We start from the raw sequence: 22,390 nt of genomic DNA, 5'->3' as shown, positions 1-22,390 counted from the left end.
CATTAAGCATAGCACTCAGTGAACTAAGTTCACGTAGCGCTCTCTCTTGCCTTGGACAAGGTCCCCATTTCGACCCTTGGTGACTTCAATTGTTAGCAATTTCCTTGCTGCAATAGCGCTTAGTTGAAGTTAAGCAAAGTGGCGCTCCCTTGTATGTGCCTGGTTCGAACCTTAGCTCCACCTTTCCTTGACATTGCGCCTTGCTTTTTTTCATGAGGAGCCCGATAAAGTTAACAAAGTTAACCGAGCGCTATTGATTTTGCCTTGTTTTCTTTTTTTCCTTGTAGCGCTCGGTTAAATCACCCAATGTAGCGCCTTGTCCTTGCTCCATTGGCTTTGGACTAGCGCTCAAATAGAGAGCGTTGCGCGCAATAAGAGAGCGCTACACCCTTGCTTTCTTGATGCCCCTTTGGTGAGTGCCATGCTTTTGTGTCTTGGGTCACGCTTTTCAAAGCGTGGCCTAAAGTCCAAAGCTTGCTCTAACTTCAAAAGTGTGCCAAAATCCCTTTTTTCACCATTTCTTCACTTACAAATAATCAAAACAACCAATCAAAGCATCACCAATTTCACAAGGCTTATAAATCATTCAAAAACCAACTAATTTTAGCTTAAAACTTATGATTTTGTGTCAAATAAAGGATGGTTGATTGATTCAACAAAACCATGCAAATCCACTCTAAATCACTTACTTATAATGCAAGAAAGTGCAAAAAACCTAATGAAACAAGTGAAAAATTCTTGAAAAGCTAGCATAAGATGACTTGTCATCAAGTACGTGAGTTTTTCCCACATTCAAACAATTAATAGTATGTGCACTGCGTAAGAACTAGATTTTAGAATAAAATAATAAACCGATTAATTAGAATAAAATAATAAATTAATCTCCCAGAATAGGTTTAAAATTTAGAAGTATTAATTTGAAAATTTAACAGTGAGATTTGATTTCAGTGGATTTTTTCGACTGGGAAAATGTAATTTTCTGCAAAAATTTGCGTAAAAATGCATACAGATAAATTAGCCGGTAGCACTGGCTTAAGTCTCTCTGGTATTGTGTGAGAGTAATAAAAATGGTAGAAAACCTTAGAAAAATATTTAAAGTTGAAAATCGGGCGATAATTCTAAAAGTTTGGCCCAAAGTTGGGCCAAACGGGCCAAAAATGCTAACAGGTTGGACTGGATCCAAGTTGGACTCAAGCCCAATATATAAAAACTCAATTAATGAGCCAACAAGCTCATTCTCAGCCCTAGAGAGAGGGAGCCACGTTGAGTGAAGAGAAGGGAGAAGAAAATGGATGTCACTATTCATCGTCACTTTCCGGGAGCCATAACATGAGCTACGGTACTCCGATTGACGAGCCATTTATGGCTACACGAAGCTCTCGTCGAGCTCTTCATTTCTAGCCAAACAAAGGTGGTGAGAACTCAAAGCTCATACTCCAGTTTTCTGCCCTATGTAATTCCACAATTTTGGGTTTGGTTTTTGAGTAAGTTTTGTGATTTTGATGGTTTAGGTGAACTCTAGTAGTGGATAATTATCGGATTTTGCCTCAAACACCATTGGGTAAGGTAAGGAACCTCTATACCCTTGTGGTTTGGTGTATTGTAAGCTTTCATTATTGATTTTGGTATGTTATATGTGTATAGCTTGATATTTGGTGATTATTGGAAGTGGTGTTGTCTTTTAGATTGGGTGTTGGTGGTTGAAACTGTGTGGAAGCTTATTGGAATTCATTTTGGGTGATCTTTGAGTTGCATGAAAATCGGCCAAGGTATGATTTCGGTTTCTTTTATGTAATATGTAATATTTCGTGACACTTAGCCTATTGGCCTTTAAGATAGGATTGAATGATGTGGTTGTATGATTAATTGCATGTAAATGTTATCGTTGATGATGATTTTTATGAAAGTTGAAGAAGTTGTATATGGTGGAGTATGAATATTGATGATTATGAAGATTGTGATTATTGGATGAATTATGATGTTAAAAATGGGTAATTGTTGATGTGTTGATAATTGATGATGTTGTTGTTAATACATGAGGAAAAATTAAAGAATTTATAATGATAAGTTGATAAACAATGTTTGTGATGGTTTAGAATGCTGTATATGTGAATTGTTTGATGTTGGAATTGTTGATTATGTTTAAGATGGTCATATTGAGAAGACATTAAGGAAATTATGAGGATTTGATGGTTTGATAGCTAGATGCTTGAGAAATGGTTGGGAAATATTTACTATGAATATTTGATTTGCGTTGAGTGCGTTTTGTTTGGTTTGGTTTTAGAAGTTTTGGAAAAAAAAACTAGAGAATTGTCACTTTTGGTAAAAACCTATTCTTGGTGAACTTTGGCGAATCATAACTTAATCTTTAGACATTGAAATTGAATATTTTTATTTTAAATTAAAGATGATTTCAAGAGCTTTAAAATGATATAAAGTTTTAGAAAAATAGAGTTTTATAGAGGAAGTTATGAGCGTTTGAAATTCGGTGCAAAAATCTGAAATTTTGTAGCTTTAAAATTTTTCCAAGTCTGCTAAGGCGAGTACGCGACACATAGATGCGTACGCGGCATGGTCCAATTTTACTTGGATGCATACGCGACACATTGGCACGTGTACGCGGACACAATTTCTGCAACCTGTGCGTGCGTACGAGTAGTGTGCGTACGCGCAACCCCTGTTTTGCTGAAAAATTATTTTCTTTACTTTTCAAGGATTTTTTAGCTTTCTAAACTTCTTTAATTACCATTTAAGATTCCTATATAGTAATTAGGTCCTAAGACTATTAGAGGTGAGTTAGTAAATTAAATTGATGAATTTTTGTTATAAGTTTAGAAGACGGTGACTAGGCTTGGAAAGTTCTGTAGATGGAATAGCTTGAGTGTCTTAGCGGAGTATTGAGGTGACAATGAATTGAGAAACATGAATGATTATGGTTAATGAGATAAGTATAAGCAGGCTTGTGCTATGAGCAATTATCTCTGAGATTGAGTTTGTGCTTGTGATATGCATTGTTGTCCTTCGTAGAGGCTGTGGTTGTGTCCCGTATATGTTCAGGTGTGAGGGCTATGGCAGTCTCCCACTCATGTGACATGTATTGAATTGTTAAGTTGCTATGCACCCCGAACAAGGGCTATGGCAGTCTCCCACTTGTCGAGGTAGCGGTGCTGGCGTAGGGGCTAAGGTAGTCTCTCGCCTAAGTTGAGATGTAAGGTCTGAGGTAGTATGCTGCTTGCGTAACCTTTTCTACTGCAAGAGTACGCCAGGAAATGTATCCTTGGAGTGAGCATGCAAGTGCGCCAGACACTATACCCTTTGAACGGTAGTGCACAGGCAATATATCCTCGGAATGATAGTGCGCGGGGCATTATATCCCTGACGCGGCATAAAAGCGACATCTAAAAGGATGTGACGGGTTGGCATTTATGGACCAACAAATGATATCATGAGCCAATAGGATAAACGTTCATCATATTCATTTTCTATGTGTTTGTTTATTTTGCTTATCTTCAATATGCCTAAATGAATCACATGCCTACTTGCTATTTGTTTGCTTATTGTATATGTATATTACTTGTGTTTACTTTTTTGTATTACTTGTATTTTCTGTTGGAATTGAGGAAGCTTGGTAGGTAATGGCAATAAGATCGTATGGAGGTTAGGTTGGTGAAGGCTGTGGGACAGCGGTGTTATGTTAGTTGGAAATCCCTTAAGTTAGATTACCATGTTTATGGTTTAAGTTATTTATTTCGTTAAGCTTGAATATTTGTATCGATGTGAAGTTCTATGATTGCCTTTGGTGTCTTGGAACCTTATATCTTACATATTCAGCACTATTACCATACTGAGAACCTTCGGTTGTCATACCATATGTTGTTTTTATTTTCAGATGCAGGTCGTAACCCATCTCACTGCATTGCGCGATGGTGATAGAGCGGAGGATCTTTTACTATCTTTTGTATTATGGTTATTATGATGTAATTATTCTCTCATCTTTTGTATAAATATAAATTTGTTGCCTAAGAAGCTTTAGTTTAAAACTTCGCGAGATAGGAGTAAACCTTTTATAAAACTCTGTTTTATTTTCTGACTAGTTTGCCTAAACTCCACAGGTTGTGACTAGATTTCTTTTTGTATATCATACTTATATATATCTTGTCTACTTTAATTATTACCTTGTGTAACCTGGAGCTATCTACAAGGTTATATATGTACATATTATGTTTTGTATCTTTTCATGCCAACACGTTTAATTATCGTATGTGAATGCTTCACGATTTGTAATTCTGCATTATGCGATTTTGAGCTTTTATTCCTTTATTGGGCTTCTAGTATTCTTACTTCTATATATATAGAATGGTATGAGCATTAGAACTATCATAGCACTTTATTATCCTTTGCCTTACGGTTAGAGGTAAGGCTTAGGGTGACAGGGTATTACATTTAGTAGTATCAGAACAGTTAGTCCTCGTGAGCCTGAGGGATGGACCAATTGTGCTTCATTGCATACTTTGGGTCATTTTTCTTTCGTGCTATTTAGGATATCTGCTTGATATTGCATAGCATATTTGTTTGTGAGTGCCTTTTTGGGAGAATTGAAACACTAGGCTTGAGATATTGAGACTGATCACCATTATATCGATTGTTTGGTATGGACAGGAGACCTAAATGGTGCCTTACAGGCAAGGTCGGCCACGTACACGAAGAGAGAATGAGAGTTACCACATTTGATTTTTGTTTATGTGTAGATTATAGGGTGAATTGTTTAGTGCAAAGGCAGGTAGAAGTGGAGAGAAACAAGTGAACATGATTTTAGGCTTGAATTTGGCTGTGTTTGACATTTGATTTTAGTTATGATAAGTAGAAATTCATTAGTTGTTTAGTATGTCTAAGGGAGGTTGAATTGTATACATTGGTTAAATTGTAAATGAATTGAATAATTGAATGCAGAATAAACGGTATGGTGGTATTGTGGACCTTGGTATTTTGTTGAATGAATAGAGAAATCCAATTTCTAAGCTTATATTCAACATATAAACATCACCAAAGAACCATTAAATATTAAATTTCAATCACCAATTCATCAATCACACATAAAAAATTATTTCTCAAACAACTAATTTAATTAAACCCTTACCTTTTTCTTAAGCTCAAAACTGGTTCTCTTTGGGAGCTTTCAACCTCACTTTCTTTCCTAAATTTCAATGAAAGATAATTTTTAATGCAAGAAAACTATGAAGGCTGAACTTTCATCAACAAAATAAAGCGGATTTCCTCATCTTTCTCAAGATAGAATTGATGATTTCTTTCTCCACAATGCCTCTAAATATGATTTCCTAAGCAAGAACATCAAGGAGACATCAAGTTTCGTTCATGAGTTCAGCTTGGCCAAAACTTCAAGAAGAAAAAACAAGAAGCATACATCAATTTACTTTGATGACACTACAACAAATAAAGGTTTCGCAACGGTCAAAAATTGTTGCCATAGATAAAAAAACTGTTCCTCAAACTTTAGGCAATGCTTTGACAACGATTTTTGAATTGTTATGTATAAGACCGTTAGCAATGCTAATAAGCAATGGTTTTTTACCTAAGGCAACGAAAATAAAAAAAATGGATGCCCTTGTTACCCTAATGGACAACAGTTTTCACAACAATTTTTAAAGAACAATTTTTACCATTGTCTGTCATTACACACTGGTTTAGAACTGTAATAGGATAGGCAATGATTTCACGTTGTTGTAGCTTTGTTACTAATTTGGACAACGATTTGAAAACTGTTGACTTTTATTGATAACTTTAAGAATTATGAACCGTTACCTTTTGTATTTTTTTATAACGGCTTTAATACATTGTCATTTTGTAGCTGCCTTTGACAACGATTTTAACACCATTGCCTTTTGTGACTTTTGACAACAGTTTTTTGTAGTTATATATTTCTTTATTTTCAATGGTTTCTCATGTTGCATTGAAATTAGTATTCTAACTATTTTTTAATTTAGTGTCATTAAATAACCTTAACTATTTGAATCAAATTACTAAAGAAAACTAATAGAATATTTACCATCAAATTTGATTCATAAAGTATTCTATAAGATCTACATACATTATATCATTATTGTAAAATACCATAATATTAGTCTAAGTCATAACCACTTCTAATTATATCATGATTGTTCAAAAATACCATAATACTAGTCAAAGTCATAACAACCTCTAACTATATCATCTTTGCAAAATATTTAATAACAAAAGAGAGTCGAAGTAATTAAGTAGCAAGTAGGATTATCAACAAGTCCACAATGTCATGACTTTTGCTTTCTAATATTTGATCTTTAAATTTTGTGACATTAATTAAGTTCATTTTTCCCTTCAACGTGATTTTCCTGTGAACAAAATAGAAAATAGTAAACTAAATATAAAACAATACCTTTCTAATATTAATAATGCTTGCTAAAAAAATGTTTGAGAGAGAGAGAGAAAGAGGAGGACAAATATATATAATATTTCTCTATTTCAATACACAAGACAATAGTATCATAAATTTTGCGAAGTTGTGAGCATATAGAATCAAGATCAACATAAATCAATCGTTATTTAAGATATGATAACTTATAGAAACTTAGTGGGTGATGCAAATATATCAAAAAACAAAATAAATAGTACCTGCCAAGTAGATAGACACTTTTGTTGAGCATTTTGATCTTTACTTTCTATTGCCTTGAAAATAGAGTACACAAGCAAAGCAATTCCACTGAACAGCTGCAACAAGAAGCACAAAGTGTAAATAGTTGAATGACGAATTGAACAAAATCTAACGGAATGACAAATCAGTAATAGATAACAATAACACTAACAAAATCAACAACAATAACTAAACAATAGAGAACAGAATAACAAAATAATAGACCTTAGAATCAATAATCAGTAACTAAATAATAGAGAACAGAATCAGTAAAATCCATAATCACCAAAAAAAATATATAAATTAGTAATCAATAAGATATTCATCCAACAAATCATCAAATATCAGTCAAAGCTCAAATAGAATCATCAAATATCCCTGAAAGCTTAACCAGAAAATACAATCATCTAACATCCCTCCCACGAACAAAAAAAAAAAGAAAAATTAAGAAAAATAAACAAATAGCTTTCAAGAGGAGAGAAGACCTTTTCGGCAGAGAACAGTGGCAACTCACCGCCATCCGTTGTAGACCTGAGAGGGGGAGAGAGAGAGTACCTTCGTAGCTATGAGGGAGAGAGACAGGGATGCTGGTGCAAGGGAGAGAACCTCGTTGTCGCCGCTGATACTTTTTGGGCTCTAGGCTACCCTACGAGAGAAAGAGAGCTATGAGAGAGGAAGAGTCGCATCGTCATCGCCATCGGTGATTCCGCTGCTTTCTGGGCTCTGGGCGACTTCGATCCGAGTTGAGGGAGAGAGAGGTAGGGACACAGGAAACCAGTACAAGGGAAAAAGACCGAAGCAGTTGTCGCCGCCAGCAGTGCTCTGAGCCACTGTGGCCTGTGACGTTGCCTCCTGCCTGCAATTGCGTGAGAGAGTGGGAAATCGCAAGGGTGAATAGGGTAGAGGGAAGAGAGGAGGGTGTGGGTCTTTGGGTGAAACTGAAACCCTAATTTCCAATAATTTATGATTTATATGATGTTTTAATTATTTTTAATAAATTATTTTTTAAAAGTAAAATTCTCAAACTAATAAAATAAATCATAAGTAATTTAGATTTAAATTTTTAAAAGAAACAGATAAAACGTTTAGCACAGAAAAAACTGCTAACACGTAGTATACATGTTTAATGTGAAAAAAGAAAGCAACGAAGGATTTTATTTGTGAAAATTTTTTAACAATAATAATATATTAAGTAATGCTATAAATTAAGTATTTTTAAAAAATGGTTTTCATATATACTATAAGTTAATTTTTAAGTATATTTTTGCATAATTATTTAAACAACACTTAAAATCGTTGTTTAATAAAAAATCATTGTAACGGGTATAAAATAGTTCTTTATAGTAATCTAAGAGAACGAGTTTTATATATATTTTGTACATAATTATTTAAACAACATTAGAAAATCGTTGTTTAATAAAAAATCTTTGTAACGGTCATAAAATCGTTCTTTAAAATACTTAAAGAGAATAGTTTTATTTTATTGCTATAAAATAATGAAAAGTTGAACTTCAACCGCAACACTACAAAAATCGTTGTCTAAGACCATTTAATAGAACATTTTTAAGGTATAGCAAATTTTGGCAACAATTTTATGCGTATTGATAAACCCCATTTGTAGGGTTTATCTTGTATTGATTTTAGGGGATTTTATAACTTTTTACCCACATTTATCCATTGAAATAGCATGGTTTTATAACTTCTCCTTTAATTGTGCTTAAGAGTGAAAACATGCTTTTTAGGTCTGAAAATAGCTAAATCTAATTCTCCTTGATTCCATTAGATGCCTTGATATGTTTGTTAAGTGATTTAAGGTTTAGGAGGCAAAGATTGGATCAAGGGAATGAAGAAAGAAGCATGAAAAGTTGGAGAACTCATGAAGAAATGAAAGAACCGGAGAGCTGTCAAGCCGACCTCTACGCACTTAAATGACCATAACTTGAGCTACAGAGGTCCAAATAATGCGGTTCTAGTTGGGTTAGAAAGCTAACATCCGGAGCTTCGAAACGATATAAGATTTGTCATAGTTGCTACATGTATGGTGGTGCGCACGCGCAAAGTACGCGCACGCGCCGTTGCTGCCACCTGGTTCACTTAAAGCAAAACGTGGCCAGCGAATTCTAAAGCCTTGTGGGCCCAATCCAACTCATTTCTGATGCTATTTAACCCAAGGAGTGAAGAGGGAAACATATGTTAGTTACCATTAGTTTAGGATTAGTTTAGAAGTAGTTTCTAGAGAGAGAAGCTCTCACTTCTCTCTAGGATTAGGATTAGGATTAGTTCTTAGATCTAGGTTTTAATCTTTGCTTTCTTCTACTTCTATCCTCTTAATTCCTTGTTGTTACATTCATCTTCCTCTATTCTTTTGTTGTAATTTCCTTTATGTTGTTCTTATACTTTGTTGTAGATCCACTTTTGTTCCTTCCTTTCTCTTTCAATTCAATTCAAGGTAAATCATAATAATTGTGTTCCTTTTGATTTGTGTTGTTAATTCCTTTCAATAATTGTTGTTAGATTTTGTTCTTGTTGTTGATTTACTATGTTTTCCTTTTATGCCTTCCAAGTGTTTGATGAAATGCTTGGTTGGATTTTAGAGTAGGATTTTATACTCTTGGCTTGGAAAGGTAACTTAGGACCTCTTGAGTTACTAATGTCCAAGTGATTGATGATTGGGAGCCATTGACTCTAGTTCTCACTAATTGAATTAATGGAGAGTTAGGAATCATGGACTAGGATTGATATAGCTCATTTGACTTTCCTTTACTACTAGTTAGAGGATGATTTAATGAGATTAATCCTTGCCAATTCTCATATTGTGGTTAGTGATTAGGATAGAGATCCTTGACCACCAACCCTTGCCAAGACCTTTTTAGCCATTAGTTTACTTTCTTGCCATTTATCTTTCATGTTTCTTATCAAAACCCCAAAAAAATAACTCATAACCAATAGCAAGACACTTTATTGTAATTCCTAAGGAGAACGACCCGAGGTTTGAATACTTCGGTTTATAAAATTAGGGGTTTGTTACTTGTGACAAACAATCTTTTGTATGAAAGGATTTTTTATTGGTTTAGAAACTATACTTGCAACGAGACTTCAATAGTGAAATTCTATACCGTAAAAAATCCAATCATCAAAATGGCGCCGTTGCCGGGGAATTGCAATGGTGTTGTGTTATTGGTTATTGTATATATGTGTATATTGTGAATAGCTTAATTTTTGGATTACTTGTTAGTTTTTGCTAGTCTTAGTATTTTGTTTCATTATTTCTTATTAATTTTTGTTTCTTATTTTCTCTTGCTACCATGAATTCTCACTTTGGCTATGAGTGTAATGACAACTATGTTGTAGGTGATGAGAACTATAATGAGAATGTGTATCAAGAATAGGATAACCAAAGGTGGGAGGAACCATATGCTTATGATCAATCCTCATGGCAACAACCCCCACCAATGCACTATAAAGAAGAGCCATTCCATGATGCATACCAATCCAATGGCTATGGTGAATCTCCTTGTGACTTTCAAGAACCACCACCATATGCCTATGAGTCATATCCTCAACATGAGCCTCAACCACACTCACAAGCCTATTTTCAACAAACACCTCCATATGACCATGATCCTTACCCACCATACCAACCGCCTTTTGAACCATATGAGCCATACATGGAACCACAATTCCAAGATTACTACTCCCAAGAACCACCTCAATACACACCACCACCTTACCAAGAAGAACCACCTTCCTATAATGAACCCTTTCTCCAAGACAATGAACCCTCTTATCCACTCCAATCCTCAATGGATGAAATCCTTAGCCTTGTACTTCAAGGGCAAGGAGAAATGCAAAGGGAGACACTAGAATCTATGGCTACCTTGACCAAGGTAGTAAGCACTTTAGCCTCCCAATGCTTGAGCACTCAAATCACTCCCATGGTCACATGTGGAGAATCAATTAAAGAGCATAGCATGAAGGAGAGATTGGAAACTCCGGTGGAAAATGAGGAATACCACTTTGTATTAGAACAATTGGAGAAGCCTATGACTATTGAAGAAAAGGAAGAAGTGGTTGAAGACTTAGGAGATGCGGAACCTCCATGGGAACCTAGAGTTGAACAAAACCCCTCCAAGAAGATTGAGGTTGATGTTGATGAGGAATGTGCACAACCTCCAAGGCATATTCCATATGAAGACTTGGAAGGAACGGAGCAAGAGTTGAGTTCCCGTGGTAATGAAGATCATGCATCCAATCTTCTTGGTGGTGAATCCTTTGAACTTGAAGAACCTTCTCCCAATGAATTTGAAAGTGATGTGGAGGTAGATTTCTCTCAACCTCCCAATTATGACTTGAGTGATGGAGAGAAGTTAGATGAAGTTGATAAACAAAGGATTGAGAATGAAGAAGTTTATGAAGAGGTAGTGATTGACAAGGAAGCAAACAAGGGAGTAGAGCTTGCAAGCACATTGGAGATACCTCTCCCCAAGCCACCACCATCCATTCTCTCATTCAAGTGGGTAAATTCCTTATGCTCAAGCTTTATTATTCCCCTTGAATATGGTTTGCTTAAGACGGATGGTCAACTAAGACATATTTGTGGCTTTAAGAGTAAAAAGGAGATGGTTAGTGGTTTGAAATATCATTCTAGGTTCATTATGGTTGCATGCTCAAAGCTTAATTGTAAAGGTTGGTGTATAACTAGAATACATGGGCCTGGAAGGATGTTTGGTCACTTTGTTGAGAATTCACCTTGCTCACCACCCACATGGATTAATGATAATCAACTTGGAGATGGGTGTGAAGACAAAATATGGGATCCGGGAACACATGAGGATCAACATTGGGAGCCTATGGTTTGTGAAGAACTCCATCAAAGCTTGGAGATATTAATCTTGAATAATGAAGCTTATTGGAAGTCCAAGTATTGGTGGAAGTTCCAAGATGAATACAAGCACAAGCCACCTTGAGAGGAGCTCCCCATAAGTCCAACTTAAGGACAATAAACAAAAGTGCTAGGTGGGAGACAACCCACCATGGTAAAATCCTTTCATTTTCTTTTTTGTACATATTGGTAGAACTAGTTTAATTTCATGTTTAGATTAGTTGGTTGAGTTTAATTAGTATTTTATCATGTCAAATAAGGTTTTATGGTATTTTGGTAGATGCTTGGAGGTTTAGAATGCTTGGATTGGTGCAAAAACATAGCAAAAACATTTTTGAAAAACAGAGCACCATCCACGCGTACGCGCACTTCACGCGTACGCGCACATCATGCATTTTGGACCATCCACGCACGCGCGCCATGCGTGCGTACGCGTGGATTGAGAAGTTCCACATTCCATACATTTTCCAGAGAGTTATGCCTACGCCACGCCAACGTTGTGCCTTTGGCACAACCCCACTTGCGCGCATGCGCACATGACGCGTACGCGCCACTCTCGAAATAAACCATCCGCGCGCGTACGCGTGGATTTCCTTCCTTCACCACATTTCTTTTCTTCTCCTCTTTCTATTTCTTTCCTCCTCCTACCCCTCATCCAACACTTCCAAACACCATAGATAACCATTTATTTTAGTTAGTTAATTAGTTCGTCGGTTAGTTTGTTAGTTAATTTTAGTTTAGTTTTCATTTTATTTTCTCTCTTTTCATCATAAGTGTTGGATTATTGACTTTGTTTACTATGCATTGCTTCCCCCTTATTGCCTAAATGCTAATTTAGCATTAATGTTTTTAGATAATCTTTGTTGGATCCTATGATTGAGGTTATATTTTGCTACTTGGTCTTGAGTTTTTCATGCTTATCTTTTGAAAAATACCAAGTGATGAGAATTGCCTTCGAGCTTGTAACTCTTCTTGAATTACATGATTTGGCCACCATGTGATTTGAGCCTTATTTTGTGATTAGGCAACCTCTTGATGGATGATGTTGTGCATTTACCTTAATGCATTGTATTTTATGATTATATGCATCCATATGTGTTTGGCTTGAATGCTTTCATGCTTCTTTAATGCTTGTTTTACCTTACAAGTTCACTTAAAGCATCTCAAGCATAGTAGAATGAGTAAAGTGCATGCTTCTTTTGTGACATAACTTTTATGCTAATGTGTGTTCTAAACCGTGCAATTTAGAATTCACACACTTATTTGTCATTAATGTCACACTAATTCACTCACTCAATTCTAGTGATTTACCTCATTCCAACAATTATGCTTCCTTGCTTTTGTATTACCCTACCTTATGGTGTTATATTTTTGTTTTTCATAATGAATGCACCACAAGCAATAACAAAAGCAAGACTAAGAACACGTAGCAATCCGGAGAGTCGTCGTACCCCCTTGTTCATCTTTGAGTGCACCGAGGACGGTGCAAACTTTTAAGTGTGGGGAGGTCGTCACCGTTCGACGATTTTGGGTGACAAGTTTCTAATCCCAACACTTTTGCATTTTATTCTAGGATTTTAGGATTTTTACTTGCATTCTCTTAATTTTTGCATATGTATACACAATAAGCTTAGTCAAAATAATGAAAATTTTCAAGATTTCTATCTATAGGGCACCTTAATTAATTTGAGTGAAAACTTTTCATAGAACTTGCTTGAAATATATATATATATATATATATATATATATATATATATATATATTGTGGATCATATTTTTGAGCTAAGAACACAAGCAAGTGAGATTTGAGCCTAATGGTGTGGTTACATCCTATAACCACTTATTTTCCTTCTTGTGTGCATTATTCTCTTTCTATGAATGTAATCTTTGATTTGTTTGATTCTTTATGTCCATTATTTTGTGTATACATGCATTTATATGATTGAGGCCATCATTTCATTAGCTCACTTATCCAAATAGCCAACCCTTTTATATTCCTTTGTTAGCCAATTTGAGCCTACGATTAACCCACTTGTTCTTAATTTTAGCACATTACAAGCCTTAAAGCGAAAAACAATAAATGTCCTTATTTGGATCTTTGATTAGCTTAGGCTAGAGTGTGTGAGTATCATTCAAGTGTGGGAACCTTGGGACATTGGGTGAATAAAAGGGTAATTTTGTATTGTTATTGAAAATATTGGGAATTGGGTACATACTCATGTATTGATCAAATGTAAAACCTTATGCATTGAGATTCTTGTATATAGAAAAAAAATGAGAAAAACAAAAGAAAAAGGAAAAAAAATAATATGGAAAAGAAAAAAAAAAGAAAGGAATAAAAAGGAGACAAAATGCCCCAAATCAAAGTATAGTCCAATAAAATCAATGCATAGGTGTTGTGAAATTAAAAAGGAATACATGAGTATGTGAAAGAGTGAAAAATGGGTAGTTAGGTTGGAATTTAATTGTATAGGATGTCATAGGTTAGGTGGGAAGTTTAAGCTTATCAAAGATTCAAATTTCAAACTCACTTAACCAAATATGCATCCTACCTTGACCCTAGCCCCATTACAACCTAAAGAAAAGACCTCATGATACTTGTATGCATGCATGAAATATATGTCGATTGTTAGAAGAAAAACAAATCTTAGAAAGCATGATTAGGAGAGAATTGAGTGAATCAACCCTAAACACTTGAGCGAATAGAGTGCAAATACATTCGGTGAGGGTTTGATGCTCAATTACATGTTTCCACCAATGATCATCTCCTTTCATGCAAGTTTGTAAAAATATTTAATAGCTCAATTCAATTGTGGTTTGGCATGGTTGTTGATGACAAGTCATCATATACCCATTTTTCAAGCTAATTTCACTTGTTTTGTTAGTCTTTATGCACTTTCTTGCTTCTTAAGTAAGTGATTTGGAGTGAAAATGCACAACTTCTTTAAATCAAGCAACCACCATGAAATTAATGTTAATCCATGAGGTTTAAGCTAATTTTAATTGAATTTTAATTGATTTATAAGCCTCTTGAATTTAGTGATACTTTGAGTGGTTGTTTTGGTTTATTGTAGGTGAAGAAAAGAAAAGAAAAGGAAAAGCGTGGCCTAAGAAGTGTAGCCCAAGGAAAGGAAAGTGTGGTCAAAGCAAGAGGAAGTGTGCCGCATGCAAAGGGGGAGGCAAACATTGCCCTCCACAAGGGCACACTGCCCTCTAGGAGGGCAACATAAGGGAACCAAGCAAGGAAGGCAACTCTGCCCTGCCCACTACAAGGGCAGAGCACAAAATTGTGCCTTGGAACCAAGAAGAAGAGAACCTTGCCCTGCCCTCCACAAGGGCAGTATCGGGCTCACCAAGGAAGAAAATCAAAGGAAAAATGTCACCCATGCATGCCACAAGAATCGAACACGGAACATGGAAGAAGCAAGGAACTAAGGTTGAGTGCCGTGCCAAGAAACCAAGGAAATTAATTGAGCGTGTGTTCCAGCCGTGTTTCGAACACGGGACATCAAAGTGGAAACACTGCCCTGCCCTCCGCGAGGGCAGGGCAGCATTTTGTTGGTGCATGGATCTGGCGCACCAAGAGACATTTCTGGCGCACCAAATCACTCTCCTGGCAGCACCAGCGCGCATCACAGCTCAATCCTGGCAGCACCATATTATTCTGCCCTGCCCTCCGCGAGGGCAGGGCAGCATCCTATGCACCAAGGCAAATTCTGGCGCACCAATTCTTGATTCTGGCAGCACCAATAGCGCACCAATGCAATTTCTGGCGCACCAAAAATTTTCGCCCTGCCCTCCGCGAGGGCAGGGCAGCATTCTGCGCACCAAGGCTGCACCACGCCACACCAACAACGCACCAAACTCCAAATCCTGCCCTGCCCTCCGCAAGGGCAGGGCAGCCTCCTGGGAGCAACTTCTCATGGGCCGAAAATTCAAATTAAAATCCCATTTTAATTCATTTCTTCACCAAATCAAAAGCCCATCCAAATCCCAAAATCCAAGAATAGAAAGTGTATAAATAGGAGCTAGTTTGATGTAATTAGGACTTTTGGACTTACCTTTTGCTTTGCCTTGAATTTTGCACTTTCTTTGAGCTTTTGTAACTTTCCTTGAGAGACTACACCAAGATTTCAGAGAATTGGGGAGGAAAATTGATCTCTCTTCTTCCTCATTCTTGCTTGGGTCTTTTTAATTTCCTTGTTTTGATTCTTGGGTGTTAAGAATTGAGGAAATTCTGTCTCAATCTCCACTCAAGAACTCTTTAGTTACTTTTCTGCATAATTGAATCAATTTACATTCTTTTTACTGCTTCTTCTTCAATTCCTTGTCAATTGCTTTGTGAACTTGGATCTGGGAAGGCAAATAGAGATCTAGGCTCTGCTACCTAGTCTCTTGAGACCTGAGATCCCATTTTACTTTTGGTTCTTCTGTGAACCCTGCTGCACGTTAATCTCATTTTCTGTTTGAATCTCTGTTTGATCCAATTCATCTTCTACTTAATTAATTGTTGCAATTTAATTTCTCTTTGTTTAGATTCTGCAATCCCAGTCCTCAAATCCCTCTTACATTCAAGCAATTTACATTTCTTGCCATTTAAGTTACTACTATTTATATTTCTTGCACTTTAAGTTTCAGTCATTTACTTTCTTGTTCTTTAAGATTCTGCAAGTTTACTTTCCTGCTCTTTAATTTACTGCAATTTGCCCTTTCCCTTTTACAATTACTGTCATTTACTTCCTGTTAAACACAAATCACTCAACCAACACTTGATTCGCTTGACTAAACCAACCACTAAACTAAAATTGCTCAATCCTTCAATCCCTATGGGATCGACCTCACTCATGTGAGTTATTATTACTTGATGCGACCCGGTACACTTGCCGGTGAGTTTTGTGTTGGATCGTTTTCCACACATCAAGTTTTTGGCGCCATTGCCGGGGATTGAAATAGATTGACAATGATTAAGTGAAGTGGAGGTCTAGATCAAGCATTTTTTTATTTTTGTTCTCTGATTCAAATTGAAACCAAGGTGTTTGCGTTTTTGCCCCACTAAGAAATTCTCATCTCAGACATGAATTTCAATTTTCCTTGGTGTTGTGTTTTGCAAAATTCAAATGGAGTTCACCTCATCTTTTAGTCAAACAAACTTCTTGGGATATTGACCGCCATCACAATATGATTCAAGTCAGTATTCTAATTATGGTTGGGAATATCACCAGGAAGACACAAATTCTGAGCACTCCAATCCATGGAGATTTGCTTCAGAACCCCAAGATGAGCAAGAGAATTATGAGGGATACCAACCACCACCACAAAATGCTTCATATCATTATTCTCATGGTGGATGGGAGTATCACCAAGAAACTGCAAATTCTGAGCAGTCAAATCACATGAAAAATTATCCACCCTCACTTCCCAGTTTCTCATTTAAAAGTTCTTCATCACCTGATTATGCCTCAACACAAAGTTTCCTCCAAAATCCATACAAGTCATCCCATCAATCACACAACTCATTCCACACCCCTCAACACAACTTCACCACAACACATCCATGTCACCAAAATTACTCTCTACCTTCATCTCTTGAACCAGCAGATGAGGATTACATTCAAGCCACTGAAATACATAGAAAACTCGTGAAAAGATACACACGACCCCAATCCTGGAAAGAAATCATCCTCAAGAAGATGAATGGGCCCTTAGAGCAAACAAGAAGGAACCTAGAACCATCAAACAGAGAGGATGAAGACCAATTTGTGGGTGAGGAAGTGGAAAAGCAAGATGAGGAAGCCTCTGTGTCAAATGAAATTTCAATAGAAAAGGAGGTTGTCGAGGTGTTTGAACCTGTAGCTTCATATTCACAGAAGCTAATTGACGTGATAGAAGAACCTGAAACTTCTCTCCTAAAGGAATTAAAGGAAAATCATGAAGAAGAAATAGAAGAAGATACTCAAGAGAATTCACACTCAAGTGAAGTAGAGAAGTGCACAGAGGAAGAGCTCATTGAACCATCACTGCAAGGAACTCTTGATGAAGACAAAACTCCAACAATTACACAACCACCAAGACTTGGACTCAAGGAAGTGAAGGCAATTAACAAAAGCACCGAAAAGAGGATTATGACCAAGCTACAAAAGACAATATTCATGAAGAAGAGAAGGTCAACTACAAGCAATCTTCCCCCTGATCAAGCAAGCAAGCTCAATCAAGCCAATTTCAAAAGAAAGCTTGCTGAAAGGAGACCAAGACAGGGGATAATAGCTGAATCTTTCCCTCCTTTGAGGTCATTCCTCTTAACAAACTGGAAGAAGAGGAAGAAAGTGAAGAACAACATGTCAAGCTAATGACACTAAAAGAGCACTTGTTGGGAGGCAACCCAACCTGAGGTAGTTTTCTTTTCATAGCCTTTTCAATAAAAATGTTGAATAATTGGTATGCATTGCAAGGAGCTAAGTTTGGTGTTGCACACCAAAACAATTTAAGGGAGAATGAAAGATTCTAAGTTTGGTGTTCCACCAAAAATCTCATTTAAAAACACATTCTCACCTCTTGCATAATGCTAGCTCTAAGCAATCAAACAAATTATCCAACTATTTAACTGCTTTCTAGTGTTGATTCCATAACCTTTAGCAAGGACACAAGGTTTCAAATATGGTTAACTTGTTGCATCTGAGACAGTGGCAAACAATTAAGTTTGGTGTTCCCACACCAAAATGAATCCAAGAGCCACACTCAATTTATGCATACTAACCATACACTTAAGGGCTTGAGAAGCAAGCAACTTTGAGAAATATGCAGGACATAAGTCAACAATTGAAGATATTGTGCATCCTAACTCAAAGAAAACACAACAGAAGGAAGAATCAAAGGTCTGCAACTTCAAAGGTTGTATCTAAACTTAATCCTTACTGCTGTGAATTGTTTTAAACATGGAAACCATTATATATCTTGCTAAAGTGTGTATCTAGTTGCAAGTGAAATTGTTTGTTGAAAATGCCAAATCTGCATAATGCTTGTTATCCATCACTTAGCTTTAATTTTGTTTTGTTTCCCATATGCTTGAATAAAAGAGATTTGGTTTGAATTGAAAAGTAAAATATCCAATGTTGCATAAGTAGAATGGAAGTTAATGGTGGTATATGTGTTTGATTAAATGCATAACTCATGAAATAATTGCTGCATAATATCAGTTTCATTCAAGTGTGAGTTAGCTTGCTGTTATCAAGATCCTTACCAACAAATAAAAAAAGCCCTTGAGAACAAAAACAGAAAGAAAAGGGAGAAGAAAAAGCCAAAGTGGCAAGAAAAGCAAAAAAATTAAAGGTTGGACACCAATAGCTTGGACCCTAGGACACATGCCTGTGGTGTTCTTGTACTAAGATATGCTTGGATGAGTAAATTCTAAGGGGTATTTTAAAACCCGGTCACTTAGATCAACTGATTTGGGATGGCCAATTGAAAGTCCACAATAAAGAGCAACTTAGATACAGAACATTTAGTTATCCAAAGAGATGCTGGGCATCAATGATCCTAGGAAGAATTAGTGAGCCAAGTGTCTGTGGTGGAGAGATGTTGAGTAAAAGAAAGAAACAAATAAAGCCAAAGGCTAATACTGCAACATTTGACACCAAACCTCCAAAAGAATAATAAGCTTGCTAAGCATTGTAAGCCAAGGAAAGTTAACAAGGGAGTAATTAAAAAGTGAGTCTTCTAACAGCAAGTTTAGCAAGCCTTTGAGGAAAGATGTGTATTATGTAGCAGCAACAATAAGTGAGTTGTCATTGTCTGCATAAAGACCCAATAAATCAAGTTCTGCTATATGCCTAATAAGGATATGTGTTCTTTTCTTATTCATGTCATTTACTCTTAATTTTTGATGCTTGCTTGGGGACAAGCAAGATTTAAGTTTGGTGTTGTGATGACAAGTCATCATATACCCATTTTTCAAGCTAATTTCACTTGTTTTGTTAGTCTTTATGCACTTTCTTGCTTCTTAAGTAAGTGATTTGGAGTGAAAATGCACAACTTCTTTAAATCAAGCAACCACCATGAAATTAATGTTAATCCATGAGGTTTAAGCTAATTTTAATTGAATTTTAATTGATTTATAAGCCTCTTGAATTTAGTGATACTTTGAGTGGTTGCTTTGGTTTATTGTAGGTGAAGAAAAGAAAAGAAAAGGAAAAGCGTGGCCTAAGAAGTGTAGCCCAAGGAAAGGAAAGTGTGGTCAAAGCAAGAGGAAGTGTGCCGCATGCAAAGGGGGAGGCAAACATTGCCCTCCACAAGGGCACACTGCCCTCTAGGAGGGCAACATAAGGGAACCAAGCAAGGAAGGCAACTCTGCCCTGCCCACTACAAGGGCAGAGCACAAAATTGTGCCTTGGAACCAAGAAGAAGAGAACCTTGCCCTGCCCTCCACAAGGGCAGTATCGGGCTCACCAAGGAAGAAAATCAAAGGAAAAATGTCACCCATGCATGCCACAAGAATCGAACACGGAACAAGGAAGAAGCAAGGAACTAAGGTTGAGTGCCGTGCCAAGAAACCAAGGAAATTAATTGAGCGTGTGTTCCAGCCGTGTTTCGAACACGGGACATCAAAGTGGAAACACTGCCCTGCCCTCCGCGAGGGCAGGGCAGCATTTTGTTGGTGCATGGATCTGGCGCACCAAGAGACATTTCTGGCGCACCAAATCACTCTCCTGGCAGCACCAGCGCGCATCACAGCTCAATCCTGGCAGCACCATATTATTCTGCCCTGCCCTCCGCGAGGGCAGGGCAGCATCCTATGCACCAAGGCAAATTCTGGCGCACCAATTCTTGATTCTGGCAGCACCAATAGCGCACCAATGCAATTTCTGGCGCACCAAAAATTTCCGCCCTGCCCTACGCGAGGGTAGGGCAGCATTCTGCGCACCAAGGCTGCACCACGCCGCACCAACAACGCACCAAACTCCAAATCCTGCCCTGCCCTCCGCAAGGGCAGGGCAGCCTCCTGGGAGCAACTTCTCATGGGCCGAAAATTCAAATTAAAACCCCATTTTAATTCATTTCTTCACCAAATCAAAAGCCCATCCAAATCCCAAAATCCAAGAACAGAAAGTATATAAATAGGAGCTAGTTTGATGTAATTAGGACTTTTGGACTTACCTTTTGCTTTGCCTTGAATTTTGCACTTTCTTTGAGCTTTTGTAACTTTCCTTGAGAGACTACACCAAGATTTCAGAGAATTGGGGAGGAGAATTGATCTCTCTTCTTCCTCATTCTTGCTTGGGTCTTTTTAATTTCCTTGTTTTGATTCTTGGGTGTTAAGAATTGAGGAAATTCTGTCTCAATCTCCACTCAAGAACTCTTTAGTTACTTTTCTGCATAATTGAATCAATTTACATTCTCTTTACTGCTTCTTCTTCAATTCCTTGTCAATTGCTTTGTGAACTTGGATCTGGGAAGGCAAATAGAGATCTAGGCTCTGCTACCTAGTCTCTTGAGACCTGAGATCCCATTTTACTTTTGGTTCTTCTGTGAACCCTGCTGCACATTAATCTCATTTTCTGTTTGAATCTCTGTTTGATCCAATTCATCTTTTACTTAATTAATTGTTGCAATTTAATTTCTCTTTGTTTAGATTCTGCAATCCCAGTCCTCAAATCCCTCTTACATTCAAGCAATTTACATTTCTTGCCATTTAAGTTACTGCTATTTACATTTCTTGCACTTTAAGTTTCAGTCATTTACTTTCTTGTTCTTTAAGATTCTGCAAGTTTACTTTCCTGCTCTTTAATTTACTGCAATTTGCCCTTCCCCTTTTACAATTACTGTCATTTACTTCCTGTTAAACACAAATCACTCAACCAACACTTGATTCGCTTGACTAAACCAACCACTAAACTAAAATTGCTCAATCCTTCAATCCATGTGGGATCGACCTCACTCATGTGAGTTATTATTACTTGATGCGACCCGGTACACTTGCCGGTGAGTTTTGTGTTGGATCGTTTTCCACACATCAGTTGTTAATACCTTTTGTCCTTGTGCTTATATATGCTTCTTGGGAATTAATTTATTTTGACCAAGCAATTGCATTCATGTAGATAGTTGCATATAGGTAGATTGCATTTAGTTAGTTTTCATTGAATAAATGTTGATCCCTTTGCTTTCTTTTGGTTTTAGCATGAGGACATGCTTGGTTTAAGTGTGGGGAGGTTGATAAACCCCATTTGTAGGGTTTATCTTGTATTGATTTTAGGGGATTTTATAACCTTTTACCCATATTTATCCATTGAAATAGCATGGTTTTATAACTTCTCCTTTAATTGTGCTTAAGAGTGAAAACATGCTTTTTAGGTCTTAAAATAGCTAAATCTAATTCTCCTTGATTCCATTAGATGCCTTGATATGTTTGTTAAGTGATTTAAGGTTTAGGAGGCAAAGATTGGATCAAGGGAATGAAGAAAGAAGCATGAAAAGTTGGAGAACTCATGAAGAAATGAAAGAACCGGAAAGCTGTCAAGCCGACCTCTTCGCACTTAAACGACCATAACTTGAGCTACAGAGGTCCAAATGATGCGGTTCCAGTTGGGTTAGAAAGCTAACATCCGGGGCTTCGAACGATATAAGATTTGTCATAGTTGCTACACGTATGGTGGTGCGTACGTACAAAATACGCGCACGCGCCGTTGCTGCCACCTGGTTCACTTAAAGCAAAACGTGGCCAGCAAATTCTAAAGCCTTGTGGGCCCAATCCAACTCATTTTTTATGCTATTTAACCCAAGGAGTGAAGAGGGAAACATATGTTAGTTACCATTAGTTTAGGATTAGTTTA

Source organism: Arachis stenosperma, chromosome 5 (genome assembly GCF_014773155.1).
Source record: "Arachis stenosperma cultivar V10309 chromosome 5, arast.V10309.gnm1.PFL2, whole genome shotgun sequence".
Classification (NCBI taxonomy): domain Eukaryota; kingdom Viridiplantae; phylum Streptophyta; class Magnoliopsida; order Fabales; family Fabaceae; genus Arachis; species Arachis stenosperma.
The sequence above is the reverse complement of the archived record's forward strand: the minus strand, read 5'-3'. Positions refer to the sequence as shown.